This window comes from Eurosta solidaginis, chromosome 1, assembly GCF_040869045.1.
Source record: "Eurosta solidaginis isolate ZX-2024a chromosome 1, ASM4086904v1, whole genome shotgun sequence".
Classification (NCBI taxonomy): Eukaryota; Metazoa; Arthropoda; class Insecta; order Diptera; family Tephritidae; genus Eurosta; species Eurosta solidaginis.
Genome location: NC_090319.1, coordinates 363,967,237 through 363,989,455, shown reverse-complemented (window position 1 = coordinate 363,989,455; position 22,219 = coordinate 363,967,237). Strand labels below are relative to the sequence as shown.

General features: G+C 36.0%; 1 pseudogene; it reads right to left on the bottom strand.

Moving 5' to 3' along the window:
* The window catches only part of LOC137238169 (band 4.1-like protein 4), a 325,053-nt pseudogene that overhangs the window by 221,860 nt on the left and 80,974 nt on the right, over nt 1–22,219 (bottom strand).

Sequence of the window (22,219 nt, the reverse complement as noted above, 5' to 3'; positions counted from 1 at the left end):
AACTTAAATCTTAAAATTTTATATAAATACAAGACTCTTGTGAATTGCCCAAATGTGCTTATTTTGTGGTGGCTCCTCCAGAAGTGTTAAAATTGCTGCTTTGTTTTCGGGGTTATTGCCAAAGTGTGGCTGTTAGCTTGAAGATATAAAACATTGTAATAAGTCCCACTGTACTATTCTAGGTGACACTTCATCATAAGAAAGGTATAACGCTTTTGTCATTTAGAAAAATAGTTGCCATAAAACTTGTGTAAAAGTGCTGAATATGAGATTGAAAATGTGCTTCAATCAACAAGAGTTGTAAATAAAATCAAGTTTATTATGAAGTTCTATTTCCAATAGTCTCCCAGATTTTTCCAAAAGGGACTTCGAAAAATTTTAGAATTATTCAAGCTAGCGCTTGGCACTTACACCGAAAGTAATCAACTGCTGTTCTGCGAATTACATTCTCTCAGCTTCTTCAGGGCTCATTGTGCGGAATACCACTCCTTTCTGCATGCGCGCTCATAGCCAAATTGGCGATGCAGACCGCAACAGGTTTTCGGTCTCGGCCACGATCAGAAGACTATCTTTTTTTTCTTTTATTATAGTGTGGCCATGGTGGTCATGGTATTGCGCAATATTCCACAATTCCACTTGGACTGTGACATTTTCAGTTAAAAATTCCTTATATTATACCTACTTCGATGCTGATTAATAGATCAATACATTTCGAGCGCCTACGTCCAAGCTAATCACCAACCTCTTCTTCCTCGCCTTCTCACTGATCGGCACTTTCTCGACTTGACTGCCAAATTGCTAGGACATGTACTGGAAACACACTAAAATTTGGGTTTTAATGATGCAACCATTTCTAAAGAGTCGTGGACATCATCTCTCCTACCTGCATTCTTCTTGGAGCCGCTGTTGTAGCTCTGTATGTCCTCATCAACTGCAATTCTGTCCCTCTTCCAATAATTCCTACTTACAAGAACAGAGTTAACGTTGCACTTAAGCATAGATTTGCAGAAATGATAATCCATTTTCGAACACGTCGGGTACATCAAGTTTCAGCCCGGATTCACATAGTGCGCTGAACTTGCTGTAGGCTGTTGCGATTTTATTACTTCCGAAAAACCCTTTTTACTGTTCATTCCAAACCTGATTCAGACATACCAATGTATTCGGCTTCAGAGCTTATTTTTCAACGAACATCGATTAACAGACGTAAGAGGCAGTACAGGCTTACCAGATCCGCTCCTCAATGCACTAATCTTAGTTTTGTTTGCAAAAAAAGTTTATTTTCACATAAGTCCTTCGTATAAGGCGAACGGCTTAGTTGCTGACCGTTTAGCGTTGGTAGTTTGAAGTTAGTCGGCTGTGACTTCTTCGTGAGGAAAAGTAAATCCGTGTTATGCATGTTAATCCCGAGGCTTGACACTCTTAACATTTACTAACTTTTGCTAACGTTCTTTTCAGGTTTTACGTACAACACGAAACTTCACAACATGTCTCAGAAGAAGAGACAGTTTCAAACTCCTTATTGTTTTCTCCGCCCCTGCCCCGATGCGAGCGAATTTTTTGGGCCGGTTTTCAAATTTTCGAAAGGGCACACCACATTAACTTGCAACAGTTCATGTCTCAAAGTCTGTTTGTATGCATACCGTAGAAAGGCGAGTAGTTTCTCGAGTGTTTTTTAGAAACTAAAGAATTGAAACTTAAAATAATAAGCAAGCCCATTTTCCCATCCGCATCACTTTTGTTTCCCTCAATATGGCTGGAATATTGTTCCGACATTTACATGCTCCTGATGTCTTGCTTCTGACATTTAGGCTACCTCCCGATGTCGTCCGACAGATCATTCCAAAAACGATTTCAGAGATTTCAGTTTTGATAATTCCTACCAGTAGACACAACTGCACAGTTCAGATCAGTGTCTGTACTTGTCATATCAGTCGTTTCAGCTACAGTTAAAAAACACAAGTAACCGAACATTACGTACTCAGCTGAGAGCTGTGGAGACAAAATAAGGGAAAATCACCATGTAGGAAAATGAACCTAGGGTAACCCTGGAATGCGTTTGTATGACATGTGTATCAAGTGAAAGATATTAAAGAGTATTTTAAGAGGGAGTGGGCCATAGTTCTATAGGTGGACGCCATTTAGAGATATCGCCATAAAGGTGGACCAGGGATGATTCTATAATGTGTTTTTACGATATGGGTATCAAATTAAAGGTATTAATGACGGTTTTAAAAGGGAGTGGTGGTAGTTGTATATGTGAAGGCGTTTTCGAGATATCGAATACCAAGTACAGTATTCCTGCCAAGATTACAAGGGCTTTTGATTTCGCCTTGCAGAACTTTTTCATATTCTTCTACTTAATATGGTAGGTGTCACACCCATTTTACAAATTTTTTTTAAGTTATATTTTGCGTCAATAAACCAATCCAATTACTATTTTTCATCCCTTTTTCGTATTTGGTATAGAATTATGGTATTTTTTTCATTTTTCGTAATTTTCGATATCGAAAAAGTGGGCGTGGTCAGATAAGTACGTGAACTGAGTTTAGTAAAGATTTATCGATTTTTGTTCAAGTTATGGTGTTAACGGCCGAGCGGAAGGACAGACGGTCGACTGTGTATAAAAACTGGGCGTGGCTTCAACCGACTTCGCCCTTTTTCACAGTTAACGTCATAGAATCTATGTCCGTACCAAATTTCACAAGGATTGGTAAATTTTTGTTCGACTTTTGGCATTAAAACTATCTTAGACAAATTAAATGAAAAAGGGCGGAGCCACGCCCATTTTGAAATTAACTTTTATTTTTGTACTTTGTTGCACCATATCATTACTGGAGTTGAATGTTGACATAATTTACTTATATGCTGTAAAGATATTAAATTTTTTGTTAAAATTTGACTTAAAAAAAATTTTTTTTTACAGTGGGCGTGGTCGTTCTCCGATTTTGCTAATTTTTTATTAAGCATATATATAGTAATAGGAGTAAAGTTCCTGCCAAATTTCATCATGATATCTTCAACGACTGCCAAATTACAGCTTGCAAAACTTTGAAATTACCTTCTTTTAAAAGTGGACGGTGCCACGCCCATTGTCCAAAATTTTTCTAGCTTTCTATTTTGCGTTTTAAGGTCAACGGATCTACCAAGTTTCATCGCTTTAGCCGCCTTTGGCAATGAATTATCGCATTTTTTCGGTTTTTCGAAATTTTCGATATCGAAAAAGTGGGCGTGGTTATAGTCCGATATCGTTCATTTTAAATAGTGATCTGAGATGAGTGCCCAGGAACCTACATACCAAATTTCATCAAGATACCTCAAAATTTTGCTCAAGTTTTCGTGTTAACGGACAGACGGACGGACGGACGGACATGGCTCAATCACAATTTTTTTCGATAATGATGATTCTTATATATGGAAGTCTATATCTATCTCGGTTCCTTTATACCTGTACAACAAACCGTTATCCAATCAAAGTTAATATACTCTGTGGGCTCTGCTCAATTGAGTATAAAAATCACTAAGAGTTTGTTAAATACATGAAGGAAAGTTTAAATGATAGCGTGTTATGTCTGACTATGACAGTTCGACAGATGGACAGATAATAGACAATGTCTAATAAGAGAAGTATTGCAAAAAAAAAAAAAAATAATTACAAACGAAAATGCTGGCTGACAGCCAGTGAGGGAAATATAAAAATATTTGTCATAAACAGACACAGAATATTATGTACCTGTATAAAAATAGCACAAAAAGCAGTGATGCACCTTAACGTTAAGCTAATCGTTTATCAAAAAATTTCCACCGTTTCCGTTGAAAGACCTCGAAATATTATCGATAAAGAAATTATCAAGATAAATTGTATCTCGTTTTTAACCGAAACGAAAAGCTGTCGTTAACGTTAAAAACGTTAACAAAAACGTGATATCTTATGTTTGAATTGTGCTGACAATGCTATAGCCATGGTGAAGCTGTAAGGTGGTAACAGCGAGCGGACATACACACACAAACTCCATGTAATTTGTTTGTGTATTTCGTTGGTGGTAATGTCAAAAATACTCTGAGAAATGTTCGTACTGGCAAAATTCATGAGAAAAGTTGCAATCAGCTTTGCTAATGCTTTTACCTTTAATGACTCCGCCATCAATCAGCTTTACCAGCATAGTTTGAAATTAATAATCAACATAAACGATTTGATTTCGTTTTGATATGGAAGAAAACGAAACAAAATCATTTCGTTAATTTGACGTTCTTAACGTTAATAAATGAAACCAAATGACTTTGTTTCGTTTATTAACGTTAATTATCGTAACGAAATGATATCAGTTCGTTGGTTAAGCATGCCTGCAAAAAAGTCTTATTTCGAAAATTAGAGAACAAGCGGACTATGTCAAAACAGTTACATATTTTCAAAATAAATTTCCAATTACCAGATAAGTACAAATATTAGCCATTCTGGAGTTCGTATTTTAGTACAATTTCAAGAATGACAGGCACAAGTCCGCACCCTTAAAATTAATTTTGTACTTTTTTATACCGAAATTCTTTCCATTGTTGAATTAGCTAATATTCATATTTGTCGGATTGTTTGTATGAATTATAATTGTTTTTATGTTAACCACATTATGCCATACTCAGTCGAAACTTTGGTGATTGCAAATAGGCGTGGTATTTACTAATTAATTGAATTATTAATTTAAAGAGCGACGGTCGTGGTCAATCTGTCGGTATCTAAAATTGTTTAGTTCTTTATAATTTAAGGCGCAGCTGATTTAAAGCATACCAATTAATTGTGTGGTATATGTAAAGGGAATAATGTATTAAAACGAAATACCAAAAGATGTGGATGAATTTTAAATTTTTTATTGCCAGTTGCAGATCTTGGAATCGGGTGTAAGATTTTGATTTTAACACTAACTGTGCAATGTATTTCATTTTGTATTTGTGGTGATTAATACATTCTTTATTATTATTTTTAATTTCAATATTTCATGCTTCGTTTTTTTTTAATCAGTTCAAAGGCCTGGTGGATAAAATCTGTACGGCGGGGGCAGGAAAAGTCGCTTGTGACCTGTATACAATGTATCACATGATGCTTGTATACAGGTCTCATTTTGGGATCGGCACTCTAGGCTCACAAGGGTAAAGCAGCCTCCTTATCTACTCTAACCTGAGCATACATATTTCAAAGATTGTTCTGCGGTAGATCAAATCAAAGCGTGCCTAGATGTTAAATGTTGACAAATCAGATGCCAATCATTTGTGGATAACAGTTGATAACTGTAAAAGTGGATTTCTGCTCACTTATCCTTTTGAAATGTTTTGAAACTGCTTTAGGGTATGCTGAACGTTTGGCTTCGGATCAAGCGCAAATGCAATCTGTAGCTGGAGAACGTTCCTGCAGCGAATGAACATTTCAAGTCAATGTGACGAAAAGGTTGTCATCACATCGCTTAACAGTAACAAAAGCGTCATAATTGATACAGCGAATTATTTATGCTTAGAATAGAATGGTTATGGAACTCAAGGGGCGTTTCTTTGCAAGCGGTTGCCATTACCCCTAAAATAGTAAGGAGTTTTGATAGATTTTGCATCTAACCATCTTGTAGTTGTACACCGATAGATTTTTACCAACGATCGTGCACTGAAGTATTTGTGCATGGAACATGGAGCCGATATTTGGACCACTGACCACGCAATTAGATCCGTGTACTCATGAAGTTTGATGTGTAAACATACACGTAAACATATAGAAACTAATATTTTTAAATTAACAAGAGCTCCCCCAGGGGTTGAATTGAAATCACAACAGAGGTACCTTATAATTTCAGGCTTTTTGAGAGGAGCCTCCAAACAAGCGATATCGACAAGTAATTATGTAATTCTCGGATTATTATCGAAATCGGAGTAATCGTCGAGCTATTGGTTTGCTATAGGCTTGCTATCGCGCGGTCATCGGTTTCTTACTGGTTTCCAATCGTCTTTTTATCGTCGCATGTTATCGATTTCAATAAAAAATCCATTATGTCTCGATAAGAAAACGTCAACGTTTCGATTGCATATCGATAACTTTTCGATAACAAATCGATAACACTTTTATAATAAACCGATATCTTTTCGATGAAAAATCGATATCTTGCCGAAAACAAAACAATAACAAATTGAACATGTTTGCATAAAATGTCGACAACTTTTCCATAAATAACATAAAGCTTTTCGATTGTAAGCAGGTCGATATCAAATCTATAAGTTATCGTTAACCAATTGGTAACATTTCTACACATTATAATCCATATTGTTTTTACACTGCTATTTTTATTCCTCCTCTTCTTTTTCATCTCCTCTACACCTATTTCTTTTCCCTTTTCAACAGGGTAAATTTCAAATCAATTGAGCAAAGTGTCATCCAAAACAAGGCTCTAAAAACCTCTTAAAAAATGAAAGATATACACTAGCCGATCGGAAAATGGTCACAATTTATTGGATATAGTTTCATTTCGAATTCATTTGAATTACTCTTTTCAGCGCTCCTGCGTAAAACAAATGTTAGATAAAGTCCGGTTCTGGAGTGAAACACTTCAAGAAATGAGTTGTTTATGGCTCCGAATGTAGTATGTCTTCATATTTTTGGTTAGGTCACCGCCACTTGATTTGACAGTCTATTGCGATTTGATCTAAATAAATTATTTGTTATCAACGTTAATCGCCATGAAGAACAAATATAAATTAAAATATTAATTCGTTGTAGTTCTATAAATAGAACAAAAACAGCAACAATACCAAAGTTTCTTTGAAAACCGCCGTACCAACAAGCATAGATTTAACACATAATTACATACGAAGTATGCAATGTGTAAAAGATTAAAATAAAAAAGAAGGCAATTGGGAAAAACTTTACAACACCTAAGGCATGACGTGGCTGGATGCGTTTGTAACACGTTCAACTATCGTAGAAGTGCGGGTTCAAATCCCACTCCCGAGAGAAAAGGCTTTGAAGAGATTTACAAGGTATAATCGAAACAGCTGTCGCCTTGTCCGTCCTGATGTCACGTTGTTTAAATTTTATAAAAAATTATTAAATTATTAAATAAAATATAAATTCCTTCAGATTAGATGCTAAATTTTTTCATAGGTCAATCCACAGCAAGAATGCTAGTAAAATTTGAAGGATGATGTGGAAATGTTATTCTATAATACTGTTGTCAATTTCTTATCGGAGTATAACCAAACTTATTATCGGCATCTATCGGTTTGCCATCGAAAATTTATCGATTTTTTGTGGAAAAGCTATCGACTTACTATAAAAAAACTTATCGACTTTTCAAAAAAATGTCTCGATGTTTTATTAAAAATTTATCGATTTGTGAATAAAAACTTATGGAATTGATATCGGGTTCCTATAGGAGTGTTATCAATTTGTAATCGGCATATTATCAGTTTGTTATCGATCACTCGTTGATTTTTTATGAGATAGGTACCGATAAAACTTTAATATATAAGCGATTACTAATCTGTAACCCTTTGATAAGAAGTCGATGACTTGTAGCTAGCAAACCGATAACTCGACTATAACGTCGCAATAATAATATAATAATAAGCCGATAATAATATATTAACATATCGTTATCGTTTGTTACTGATAAGAAGCTCTCCTCAAAAAGCCCAAAATGTTCGGGGACTAGTAAACTTACCTCTATTGTGGTTTAAATTCAACCCTTGGGTCAGCTCCAGTAAACTTTAAAACATTAGTTTTCTGTACATAGACCTCCATGTTTACACTTCGTACCTCGTAATTGGTGCTCACACCATTTTTGGTCTTTACTGCTTCTTCTCTAAAAGCCTTAGATCTGCGGCATTGGTTGAATATTCAGTAGCTTATTTAGAACCATAAAGTAAAGGGGGCAATGTTGGACGGGATGTGATTCACCAGTCATCAAAATGCCATCACCGCGGCCCAAGCTTGTTCTTGAAGCTATGTATCTATAAATAAATTCTTATCACTTCTTATAAATTATTATTTTACTGCTAGGAATGAGTCAAATGGCATCTGGCCAAGTTTGCTGACTTGAATGTGAATATTCGGCTAAGTAAGCTATTCCCTACGAAGGCGATTTATTCACACTAAAGTTTATTCTTAAATAAGTAATTTTACACGGAATTATAATTACTTTTTTTATGATTTTATGCTGCACCTACTTCATGCAGCAATACAAATTATGTGTCTGAAACATATTGATATGCATAAGAAATAGTTGACTCAAAATCACAGAAAACTTCAGGCCCATTAAGCATTGACATTCGTTGTATGCCCGCCCGTAAGTACGCATTCAAAAATATTCTTTTATAATGTGTCAAATCGTTGAATTTTGTTGGCATTCCTCTTTATTACGTGCCGTACCATTTCCTACCATCGCTCGCTTCAACGCTAATTTATTATGCATTAATTGTGCAGGTGGTTAGTTGAGGCGCAACGTGCGGAATGTGGTATACGCTTACTGATTATTTAATGGTTGAATAATTTTTGCTTTTAATTTATGTAGTAAGTATTTGTTGTTATTTCATGGCTTTTGTGAGCTTAAATTTCTTGGGGTTTTGAATGGCTCTTTATCTTCGATATTTGTGTTGTTGTAATTGCTTTTTATTTGAAGCACGCTTTATATACTAATTTCGTTTAATAAGCCTAGGGAATTGAGAAGTGGGTATAAAAATAGCTTATATTTTTTCTATTTATAAATTAGCTTTGAAAAGTTCATAGGTAGTGTTGCTTATACCTATATGACAATGGTTTATTTTGCCTTGGAATCCAAGCCAGAACAACTGACGAAACTTTATCGGAACTTCAAAATACAAAAACAGTTTCTACCATGAGAAAGTGAGACCACTATTCCTATCACTATTTGTGATTTTGCCATGTTTTTGTTAACGTTTAAATTTTTATTTTTGAGTTAACATTTTTTACAATAAGAACAATGAAAATAATACGGGAAAATTATTTCGGTCTCTGATGGTTCACTTTCTATACAAGAAAGTTGATTTTAATTGTGTTGTTATGCACAAAATTTTCAAACTGAAAACAAATATTTTTCTCAGTGCTACAATACTTTTGAAAATTTGTTTGGTGTCAATTTGTTATTGTAAATTTGAATATCATGCCGAAGTACCTTGGCTTCATATGAAATAGTTTTTGCTTTTCACTTACATATGAAAATCAAAAACTTTCCTATGAATTTTATTTATATGTGAGGGCATATGGAAGGGCTATGAAAATTTTGCTTATACTCAAATTGTAAATTTGTACCTGTACCTGTTCTTCAGTGCAAAACAAAAAAAAGTGCTATATGTGTATGGGTTGAGTAGCTCTGATCATAAGTCAAGATTTAAGGAATCATTTGTATGACAGCAATCGCTAGATCTATGAAAGTGTGCCGATGAGCGACCGCTAAATTAAGTTTTGAATTAATCATAATTTTTTTTTTTTTTTTCACTATAAAAACTATACTACAACAAGCTCTTTATTAACACGTGACTCGTAAATGTTCCATTGCTAATTCGTTTCAAGCTTATAATAAACGAGAACTGCGGTAATATCCACATCATCTTACATACTAGATCCCTAGATATATTGTTATATTGTTATTGTTCTATGTTTACTAGCACATATTTCTAAATGTTGCTGCTTCATCAGCGAGCTTTTCGAGTGCCGAGCTTTCACTCGATTATACCTTCATTCTACTGGTGTTAATTCATATGTCTCAATCCACTCAGCCAATTGATTGCCCCGCTGCACGCTTTTTAGTTTGTCTCTAACTTTTTAATTTTTATAGCCATTCCTTTTAAACTCACTTCGCTAAAAACATACTATATGATTTTACTCCCAAATTGTGTGGAATATTTTTCGGCGCATTCAACAGAACTTAATAAGTAACATTGGATCTATAGCGTTATAAACAATGCTTCCGCTGTTCACTTATATATTAATATTATTTTTATGTATTTGATGTGGATAGCAGCATATAGCTTAATACCACTACAATTCAGGTTTATTGGGGCTTAACGCTCAGCAGCGGGAAAGGTAGCCGAAGTGAAATCAGAAACGTATTCTGGTAACCATCTCCGTGTGGATATTTAAAAATTTTTCTCTTATATCAATGGCAAAAAGAAAAATTGTATCAAGCAATTTGACTCTGTCTAGCTTATCAAATACAGTTTTATAGTTGTTGGCAGCTTCACGCCACCGACTGTGTATCATACCAAGCACATTAAGATTTACATTTGTGAATATATCCGACAATGCGTAAACATTCTCACACCACACACATCCCGCATATTCTAATTAACACAAGTCGTATATTAACGTACTTGCCTCCGGCATTGCTTCTATAAAAAAAAATCTATTCTACGATAATAAACTAAGACGAATGTCAACACCACTACTAGCGGTTAAGGCATTTACTGGTACATCTATAAGTTTGTGCTTGTTACTATTTGTTGTTGCTGCCGTGTGCAGCATAAGAATATGAGTCCTCTTAATTACGCTGTGTCGTGTAAGCGTTGAACATTTTATATTTGTTAGGTCATGTATGGATGAAAATTTAGCTTTATGAATGGTGATGTCCATTTTTCGGGACTGAAACTCTATCTTTATTGAAATGTTGCCATCATGAATTTCCTGCTGTATAGCTCGAAAACATGCACGGTGTCGAGATAAGATGCTATGGTTGTTGGAGTTTACAAAAGAAATGTTCTTAGGAAAATTTATAGTACTATCCCTCTAGAAAACAAATATTTTTAAATAGAACAATATCTCTTCTTAATTATAATTTAAATTGTGTAATGGGTCCTGTTTCTGTTTTGATTTTGATGCAATTTGCAGAATTCGGCTCCAATATCATTTCTAATTTCAGGCTCCTTTTGGTTTCGGTTCCGATTCCGATTCCCAACTGATTTCGATTCCTCCACCACTTTCACATCCGGTTGCGGTTATATATTGCTTATTTTCTCCTTTCAATTATTTGCGCCGCTTTCAAGGTCGTTTTGACTGGCTTCAAATTACATTTATTAAGCTTGGCTTTGGATTAGGTAAAGTATCGGTTAGGCCCTCGCCAGCGGCTTTGATCCATATTTGTTTTCGGTCTCCGTTTGGCTCCTGTACCAGTTTTGATTTTGAACTCCCTTTCACCTTTGAAAAGTTTTTACTTTCGAATTCGTTGCCGTTTCGTTGGCGCTTCCAGCTTGGGCTCTGGTTTCAGTGTTCGATTTTTTCCAATTTCGGTCCCTGTATTCGTTAGATTTTCGGCCGATTTCTGTCTGGTTTCCATTTCAGTTTTGCCCTATTTGGTTATTTTTCTGATTTCCGTTCGCAGTTGCAGTTTTTGTCCGGTTTCGATTTGTGGTTTTGGTTTCGGTTCCTGTCTCGTTTCGGTTAGCGAGAAAAGTACTCTCCGAAGATTTTTGGGAGCATCATCGATGATAATGGACTTTTGCCGGATAATGATTTGGTTCAGTGCAGAAACTAGCACCATTTAGGTTGGAGAGTTCCATTTTCATCTACTCTTTCAAAAAAGTCGGTTTCGCGTTTTGTTTCGACATTTGTTAATTTCCTTTTTGCCATCACTTCCATTCTCTTATCTCATTTCTACTCCTCTCTTTTATTTAATTCCCCCTTTACTTTCCCTTCCTCTTCTTTCTTTCATATATTATATGTTTAACTTTTATTTCTCTTGCACTTTCCCTTTGTTATATATTTAATTTTGTCCCCCCTGGTGTCTGATAATAAAAATATCGGGTTAATACAAATATCATATTTACTCGACCCTGTTCGCTGTTCATAAAACTTCCACTAACACTCACATTTCGAATACCTCATGCCAAAGACATCAAACATTTTCGGTATTGATTTAAAAAAAAAATATCGGGTTCTTCACTCAACATGCGCTAAGCCTAAGTAAAATTGTTTACCTCACATTTCTTGTAACAGCTTCACTCACGATTTTAATCTTCACGCGTACGCCTCGTTTGCTTGCGTGGAAGTTGTATAAGTTTATATGTAACTTTGTAATTAATTAACTTCAACACTCACCATTGAGATTGAGCTTAAATGAGTAATTTGGAAAAGTCGACATTCGACATGCCACCGCCCGCAATTCATTTAAGTAAATGCTACTACAAGATCGAACTTATGTATGCTTAAACCTAAAAAAAAAACTTACAAAAAAAAGCATAACAATGTGTATTTGTGGAATTGTACGACTGCACGTAATAATTCCTCTGTGCTAAAGAAAACCCATATAAGCTTAGCTCTTTAGCAGCTTTTGTTATTTTAAAAATTTGATTATGTTTGGTAAAGTAATTTTTAATTTCTGCATTTAAATAGCGGTTTCTTCTACTTTACATCAAATACACATTTTTTACTTACCATTTAATTTTGATTTTATACGTGACAGCAACTGTAAGGAAAGATTAGAAATATTGGTTAATTAAAATACTTTTATCTAAGGCCGCATAAAGATTCAAAATAAATACAGTAAAGTTTAAGATGTAACTACACGGTTAAAATGGTTCCCCTAAATCTTAAACGCTTTTACTCGGCATAAATCACTTAACTAAGTTTGGATTACAACTGAGATTATACGGCTTCCGGTTTTTAAAAAATTTAGCTTTTTGTGAGCATATCTCGCTAAACAGGTAATAACATCGATATCATAGTGAACAGCGGAAGCATTTCTTATAAAGCACTGTCCAATGTTAATAAGCTCTTGAGAGTACGCGTATAAGTATTCCGCCCAATAAGGATAAAAAAAATTGGTATGTATAAAATGGTGTATAAAAGAATAGCAACAAGAAGGCAATACTTACATGTCAAATGCAAGGCGAGCAGCGGCGCTGGTATAAAGTGTGAATATTGGATATTTCGTGTTTAATACTCAGCTCCCGAGAAGCTAGCTGATGAAGAAGTGAAATTCACAAATCTTTCACTAATATCAATAACAAAAGTAATTGTATAAAGCAATATGAGCATACCACGCTGAGCAGATAGTAATGGTTTAGCTTTTTATACCTCTTTTGAAAACGAAATGGTATATTAAGTTTGTCACGAATTTTAAAATTGTAAGTACTTAAAGGAGAAGGGATAGACACACCACTAAGTATACCGAAATGCTCAGGATGAAGAGCTGAGTTTATTTAGCCATGTTCGTCTGTCCATCTGTCTGTTTGAAAGAAAAGAGTCTCTCCCTTTGTCGGAACAGACCGGATCGGGCCACTATAGCATAGATCCGATTTTTCAGATTAGCGGTTTTTTGCCATATCTTCCTCATTTGAAATTTTTATACTCAGTTGAGCAGAGCTCACAGAGTATATTAAGTTTGATTGGATAACGGTTGGTTGTACATATATAAAGGAATCGAGATAGATATAGACTTCCATATATCAAAATAATCAGGATCGAAAAAAAATTTGATTGAGCCATGTCCGTCCGTCCGTCCGCCCGTTAACACGATAACTTGAGTAAATTTTGAGGTAACTTGATGAAATTTGGTACGTAGGTTCCTCAGCACTCATCTCAGATCGCTATTTAAAATGAACGATATCGGACTATAACCACGCCCACTTTTTCGATATCGAAAATTTCGTAAAACCGAAAAAGTGCGATAATTCATTACCAAAGACAGATAAAGCGACGAAACTTGATAGATAAGTTGAATTTATGACGCAGAATAGAAAATTAGTAAAATTTTGGACAATGGGCGTGGCACCGCCCACTTTTAAAAGAAGGTAATTTATAAATTTTGCAAGCTGTAATTTGTCAGTCGTTGAAGATATCATGATGAAATTTGGCAGGGACGTTACTCCTATTAGTATATGTACGCCTAATAAAAATTAGCAAAATCGGAGAACGACCACGCCCACTTTTAAAAAAAATTTTTTTTTAAAGTAAAATTTTAACAAAAAATTTAATATCTTTACAGTATATAAGTAAATTATGTCAACATTCAACTCCAGTAATGACATGGTGCAACAAAATACAAAAATAAAAGAAAATTTCAAAATGGGCGTGGCTCCGCCCTTTTTCATTTAATTTGTCTAGGATACTTTTAACGCCATAAGTCGAACAAAAATTAACCAATCCTTTTGAAATTTGGTAGAGGCATAGATTTTATGATGTTAACTGTTTTCTGTGAAAACGGGCGAAATCGGTTGATGCCACGCCCAGTTTTTATACACAGTCGTCCGTCTGTCCTTCCGCATGGCCGTTAACACGATAACTTGAGTAAATTTTGAGGTAACTTGATGAAATTTGGTATGTAGGTTCCTGAGCACTCATTTCAGATCACTGTTTAAAATGAACAATATCGGACTATAACCACGCCCACTTTTTCGATATCGAAAATTTCTTAAAACCGAAAAAGTGCGATAATTCATTACCAAAGACAGATAAAGCGACGAAACTTGGTAGATGAGTTGAATTTATGACGCAGAATAGAAAACTAGTAAAATTTTGGACAATGGGCGTGGCACCGCCCACTTTTAAAAGAAGGTAATTTAAAACTTTTGCAAGCTGTAATTTGTCAGTCGTTGAAGATATCATGATGAAATTTGGCAGGGACGTTACTCCTATTACTATATGTACGCCTAATAAAAATTACCAAAATCGGAGAAGGACCACGCCCACTTTAAAAAAAATTTGTTTTAAAGTAAAATTTTAACAAAAAATTTAATATCTTTACAGTATATAAGTAAATTATGTCAACATTCAACTCCAGTAATGAGATGGTGCAACAAAATACAAAAATAAAAGAAAATTTCAAAATGGGCGTGGCTCCGCCCTTTTTCATTTAATTTGTCTAGGATACTTTTAACGTCATAAGTCGAACAAAAATTAACCAATCCTTTTGAAATTTGGTAGGGGCATAGATTTTATGATGTTAACTGTTTTCTGTGAAAGCGGGCGAAATCGGTTTATGCCACGCCCAGTTTTTATACACAGTCGTTCGTCTGTCCTTCCGCATGGCCGTTAACACGATAACTTGAGCAAAAATCGACATATCTTTAATGAACTTAGTTCGCGTACTTACTTGAACTCACTTTATTTTGGTATGAAAAATGAACGAAATCCGACAATGACCACGCCCACTTTTTCGATATCGAAAATTACGAAAAATGAAAAAAATGCCATAATTCTATACCAAATACGAAAAAAGAGATGAAACATGGTGAGGTAATTGGATTGGTTTATTGACACGAAATATAACTTTAGAAAAAACTTTATAAAATGGTTGTGACACCTACCATATTAAGTAGAAGAAAATGAAAAAGTTCCGCAGGGCGAAATAAAAAACCCTTAAAATCTTGGCAGGTATTACATATATAAATAAATTAGCGGTATCCAACAGATGATGTTCTGTGTCACCCTGGTCCACATTTTGGTCGCGATCTGGAAAACGCCTTCACATATACAACTACCACCACTCCCTTTTAAAACTCTCATTAATACCTTTAATTGGATACCCATATCGTACAAACACATTCTAGAGTCACCCTGGTCCACCTCTATGGCGATATTTCGAAACGGCGTCCACCTATAGAACTAAGGCCCACTCCCTTTTAAAATACTCATTAACACCATTCGTTTGATGCCCATATTGTACAAACAAATTCTAGGGTCACCCCTGGTCCACCTTTGTGGCGATATCTCGAAACGGCGTCCACCTATGGAACTAAGGGTTACTCCCTTTTAAAATACTCATTAACACCTTTCATTTGATACCCATATCGTACAAAAGCATTCTAGAGTCAACCCTGATCCACCTTTATGGCTATATCCCTAAATGGCGTCCACCTATAGAACTATGGCTCACTCCCTCATAAAATACTCTTTAACACCTTTCATTTGATACCCATATCGTACAAACGCATTCTAGAGTCACCCGTGGTCCACCTTTATGGCGGTATCTCGAAAAGGCGACCACCTATACAACTACCACCTCTCCCTTTTAAAACCCTCATTAATACCTTTAATTTGATACCCATATCGTACAAACAACTTCTAGGGTCACACCTGGTCCACCTTTATGGCGATATCTCGAAACGGCGTCCACCTGTGGAACTAAGCATCACTCCCTTTTAAAATACTCATTAACACCTTTCTTTTGATACCAATATTGTACAAACAAATTCTAGGGTCACACCTGGTCCACCTTTGTGGCGATATCTCGAAACGGCGTCTACCTGTGGAACAAAGGATTACTCCCTTTTAAAATACTCATTAACAACTTTCATTTGATACCCATATCGTACAAACGCATTCTAGAGTCACTCCTGGTCCACCTTTATGGCGATATCTCGAAAAGGCGTCTACCTGTGGAACAAAGGAATACTCCCTTTTAAAATACTCATTAACATCTTTCGTTTGATACCCATATCGTACAAACGCATTCTAGAGTCACCCGTGGTCCACCTTTATGGCGGTATCTCGAAAAGGCGACCACCTATACAACTACCACCTCTCCCTTTTAAAACCCTCATTAATACCTTTAATTTGATACCCATATCGTACAAACGCATTCTAGAGTCACTCCTGGTTCACCTATATGGCGGTATCTCGAAAAGGCGACCACCTATACAACAACCACCACTCTCTTTTAAAACCCTCATTAATACCTTTAATTTGATACCCATATCGTACAAACAAATTCTAGGGTCACACCTGGTCCACCTTTATGGCGATATCTCGAAACGGCGTCCACCTGTGGAACTAAGCATCACTCCCTTTTAAAATACTCATTAACACCTTTCTTTTGATAACCATATTGTACAAACAAATTCTAGGGTCATCCCTGGTCCACCTTTATGGCGATATCTCGAAACGGCGTCCACCTATGGAACTAAGGGTTACTCCCTTTTAAAATACTCATTAACACCTTTCATTTGATACCCATATCCTACAAACGCATTCTAGAGTCAACCTGATCCACCTTTATGGCTATATCCCTAAATGGCGTCCACCTATAGAACTATGGCCCACTCCCTCATAAAATACCCTTTAATGCCTTTCATTTGATACACATGTCATACAAACACATTCCAGGGTTTCCCTCGGTTCTTTTTACAACATGGTGATTTTCCCTTACTTTGTCTCCACAGCTCTCAACTGAGTATGTAATGTTCGGTTACACCCGAACTTAACCTTCCTTACTTGTTTATTTTTATTTTTACAAATTGGCGGGATTGTATTTTCCTTCAGAAGCTGTAGAAGGAAGAAATAAACTCGAGAAAGTTGCAAACCCAGTTTCGAGGGGCGAGCCCGCTTAGAATTCTTAAACTCAGGTATATTAATGTTAAATGCCGAACTACTTGAAACGAGCGAACATGGTTTAGAATAATTTTCTAAAGTACTTTGATGTGAGCTGTCCCGCACACGATCTCTATACCTCAGAACAAATTTAATCGGATTATAGTTCATCATGAAGGGTATTACCCAGCGTAAGACAGCCCGGTCTTTACTTGTTATACACGAATTTTGTAAATGTAAACTTTTTGGTTTTATTTTAAAACCAGTACTTTATAAAAGTTTCTATTTTCAAATTTAGATATGTTTTTTTTTTTCAAATAGAAGAAAATTTTTCTACACGAGGTCGCCCCTCGGCAGTATTTGACAAACGCTCCGAGTGTATTTCTGTCATGAAAAGCTGTAAGTAAAAACTCATCTGCCTTGGTCCTACAAATTTACGAGTGGGCATGGGTTATACTGAACGCGGGTTTCAGAAAAATGTCCCAAGGGGGCAGCTGAAGATGGAAATGAAGAAAAGTTTACGGTAAATATGACAAGGAAACAGCTATACTCAAAGACTCGGATGCGCACCACACTAAGTGGAGAGAAGGCGATAGAAAAGACATTGGTAAATTTCGTTTTTGTTATACACAATTTTTCAAATATGCAGCAGGGTAATTATTCCTTTATATGTATGTTGTTTTAGCATGCAGCTATAAACTTGATATGATGTGACATGAGAGCTTAATTAGCAAAAGTATGACTGGAGTGAGCTCGGTCATATTTCTGTGGTCATGCATAAGTCAGTTTTAACGTTCTCATTAAGAAACGAGAGAAACCCTTAAGGAACTCTAGAACAATGGCCTGGACCAAATTCTTCCATAGAAAGCTGTGACAACGCAAGGAGGTTGCTACAGTGGATTTTATTGGGGGAGTGCAATTACATCGTAATAAATGCGTATAAAAGGCAAAGAATAGCCGACATTATGGATCATTTTAAGGCAGTTGAGGAATATGCTAAGCTATCAAAAGTCATAGAAGAAAATTTGCTGTGAAGACATATAATGCTCTATCGAAACCGCGAGCTTAAGAGGTTCTATCTAGGGGATAGGTCGGGGACGGGGAAAGAAGGAACTCGGGCTAGCGGCAACCAGTAGTGACAGTCACCAAAATCGGAACTCGATTATCTTAATATTATTTGAATGTATTTGATTTTGGTTTTTATGCCTCATACACATATATAGAACTTTCCCTAAATTTAATATGTAGTTATTAGTTGATTTAAATAAATTAATCGTTCCGTGTTTGTTTATTTTATTATAAATGTATAAATGTGCATAATGTGTCTGGGGCTTAGTTGATGCACAAAGTGCTTTGTGGCATAGTTGGAGTCACAACGTGAGCACCCATGTTGAATGACAATGCCAAAGTTGCCTGTTGCTAATTGACATGCCCCGCACAAACATACACCAACATTGTTGCACACATACAGTTTGCAGCTAAACTTCTTATTGCACATTGCTTTGTTGTTGTGATAATTGCATTGACTTTGTTGATTTTGTGCATCAAAATGGAAAATAAACATGAACACATACAAACACAAAACAAAAATAATAAATTTTGTTACAGTAACAAACTTTGCAAAAATAATAATGAACTGGGCCTTCCAAGCATCTACTTACATATATCAAGTTTTTGTACAGCTTTAATGTAAGCTTTCGTTATTGTTGTTGTTGTAATTGCTGTGTATGCATATGTCATACGCACTGCAAATAAACTGATTGTGAATTAAGCTGACAACAAACCACACAACGACAGCACAGAGACAATTGAGCTACATGGCAATAAACAGACTGCACACATCCATACATATGTAGCTATGCATAGCATTGCATTTAATCAAGCGTATTATATGTGGCTGCGCATGCGCAAATTAAAGTGCATTGACGTCATATTGCAATTATGCGAACTTAAAGCGCTTTTCATGGTAGTTGAGTGCATTGAGGCAGTGGATTACAAAATGCGTGCCAAATTGTAAATAGACGGCAAAGAAAGGCGGTAATGTCAAGTGAATAGGAGTGGCAACTTGGAAAATTTACTGCATTTGAATTGGAAGTTCTAGCTTGACTAACTGGGTGGCTAGAATATAAGAATTTTTGTTTTCACAAAGTAAGGAATGTTTGATAGTTTAAAAGAAGTATCGCCTGGTAAGAAAGTGTTTCTATAGGTACCCGTTTTAGAAGCAAAGAAAGGGGGGGGGGGGGACCTCCACTGAGTTGGAAGTAACGGGTGGTGGAGCATGTGTAGAAGTAGTATCAAATAGAAATTATTCATTTCTTTCACCTGTTGTTGTTGTACTGATAAGGACACTCACCGAAGGCCTTGAGGAGTGTTATCGATGTTGATGGTTCTTTGCCGGATGTAGATCCCGTACGTTCCGGTAACAACGACCATAAATCTATTAGCCCGACCATCTCGGGAACGATTTGGTATGAACGGTTTCAGGCCATACCGCCCTCCCACCACCTAGATCCATCAGGAGTACGGGGTTGCCAGAGCCGCGACTGTTAATGAACCAGGATTCGCCACGGTTAGGTTATGTTGACAATTGGGTTAGAAAAGCTAAATATTGCGCTGGCAACCATATGGGAGGTTTGCGCTACAGAACCCTTTCATATAATTTAGTATTTTAGTCGCCTCTTATGATAGGCATACCTACCGCAGTTATATTCTAACTTCCCTAACCCTATAGGGTGATTACTTTCACCTCTAAGTCTAATTCGTATGTGATATGTGGCAGCACCGAGAATGATACTTTAGTAATGCTGGGCTGCTGGTTAAACGGAAATTAAGTTTGTAAGTAAAAACTACTATTTTGAAAAAAAAGGTATTTTTTGAATAAATCACAGGTAGGTGGAAAAAATAAATAAATCTCTTAGCTTTGTGTTCAATATAAACACGTGCGTTATATTTTTATTTACATATATATTAAGACCAAATAGAGCTCAAGTAAAATAAAAATATCAAACTTGAATTAACGAGTTATATTTGTTGTTGTTTTTCTGGGCGGCCACCGTGGTGTGACGGTAGCGTGCTCTGCTTATCACACCGTATGCCCTGGGTTCACGCCCCGGGCAAAGCAACATCAAAATTTTAGAAATAAGGTTTTTAAATTAGAAGAAAATTTTTCTAAGCGGTGTCGCCCCTCCGCAGTATTTGGCAAGCGCTCCGGGTGTATTTCTGCCATGAAAAGCTCTCAGTGAAAACTCATCTGCCTTGCTGATGCCGTCGGCGTCGGCATGAAACATGTAGGTCCCGTCCGGCCAATTTGTAGGGAAAATCAAAAGGAGCACGAAGCAAATTGGAAGAGAAGCTGGGCCTTAGATCTCTTCGGAGGTTATCGCGCCTTACATTTATTTTATATTTTTAAATGTGTCTTTAATTTGATTTTTTATTTACTATTTCGTTGATTTATATTGTTCAGACTTTTTGTATATTTCCTTTAGGTACCGAATATTTGTGTTATTGAAGAAGTGTTTACTACCAGGACCGGTTCGAGGCCGGCTGTGACGCTGCCCGGCGCCGCTCAAGACGACGAGAAAAAAACCATTCTATATCTGTTGATTCATCACCAGATTATTGGCATTGATCAACCGACCGTAACAATAAGATACATGAAATACACGGGTGATATATTTCTACAGTTTTTAAAAAACGATAGCATCGATATCCAAGACCGTCGTGGTCAGTCGTACGTCACTGCACACAGCTTCAGTGGCAAGTACAAAGAAATGCTTTGAAGAATCTAAAGAAATGAAAGATAATGCGATTTATATCCCATGCAATGGAATTTTACAAATCTAACGGGAAATGCAGCAGCCAGAAAAGCGTGTTTGTGATGAGTTCAACGATGAGATGCGATATATTAATGAGAAACTTTTCACAACTGAAAGTATCTCACAATACTAAACGTTTGAGTGATACTCGTTGGCCTTGTCGTGTTGATGTTATAAAAGCAGTGAAAGTTAGACCTGTGCCCATCAAAAATGCACCGATTACGGTTCAGACTGTGGCTATATAGAAAGACGAGGCTAGAAGTCAAGAACACGGCTTGCAGTGAAAATGTACCTCCCCAAACTAGATATGATTCAACCATTAAATTTCTTCAAAGTCCTGCAATCACCCTACAAACTGCTGTTATTATTCCGACTTCTCTGCTATCATTTGTAAAACAAAAAATATGCGATCAGTCCATATAAGAGGCGGCGAAAAAGTTTTCAGAGACCAGTGACAATGAGTCTGTACAAAATCATTTCGCTTGCAACCCTTTGGCTCTCAGACATCCGCAGTAAAATTCTCAGCTAGAGATAAATTCCGCACGGAAACTTACAAGCTTAGTTTTTGGGAGAATCAATTGCTGAGCTGATGCTTATGTTATGAGAAGAAATCTAGCTAGTAATAATTTAGAGAGACTCAGAAGATACTTTGGGAAACAAGTTTATCCAACTAAACCATTTTTCAAATCTCCACACAAAAATGGAAAAGTTGTAGTTTACATTTATCAAATAAATATATATATATACGCTATTACTTGTCAATGGTAAGAACAAATTGCACAAGTGAAAAATCCTTCTCCAAAATGTGGAGGTATGGGAGAAGAGCCAATCATTAATTTAGTCCTTCTGAACTGAGAAAGAGATGTACTTCTTGAGCTAGCTTTTGAAGGTATTAATATTAGTATCTGGGCGATCGAGCTTTGCTCGGCAAAGTTTCGTTGTGCTGAGAAATCTTTCTAATAGTAATCTGTGAGAAATTGCAATTATTCATTTAAAAGAAAATTATTTAACATTAAGTCAAATCATGTGTAATATTTTTTACGAAGATTTTTAACTTTAATGTTCTCCTTTAAAGTTTTAATAGAATATGAGTAAGTAGAGTACTATTTCGTCT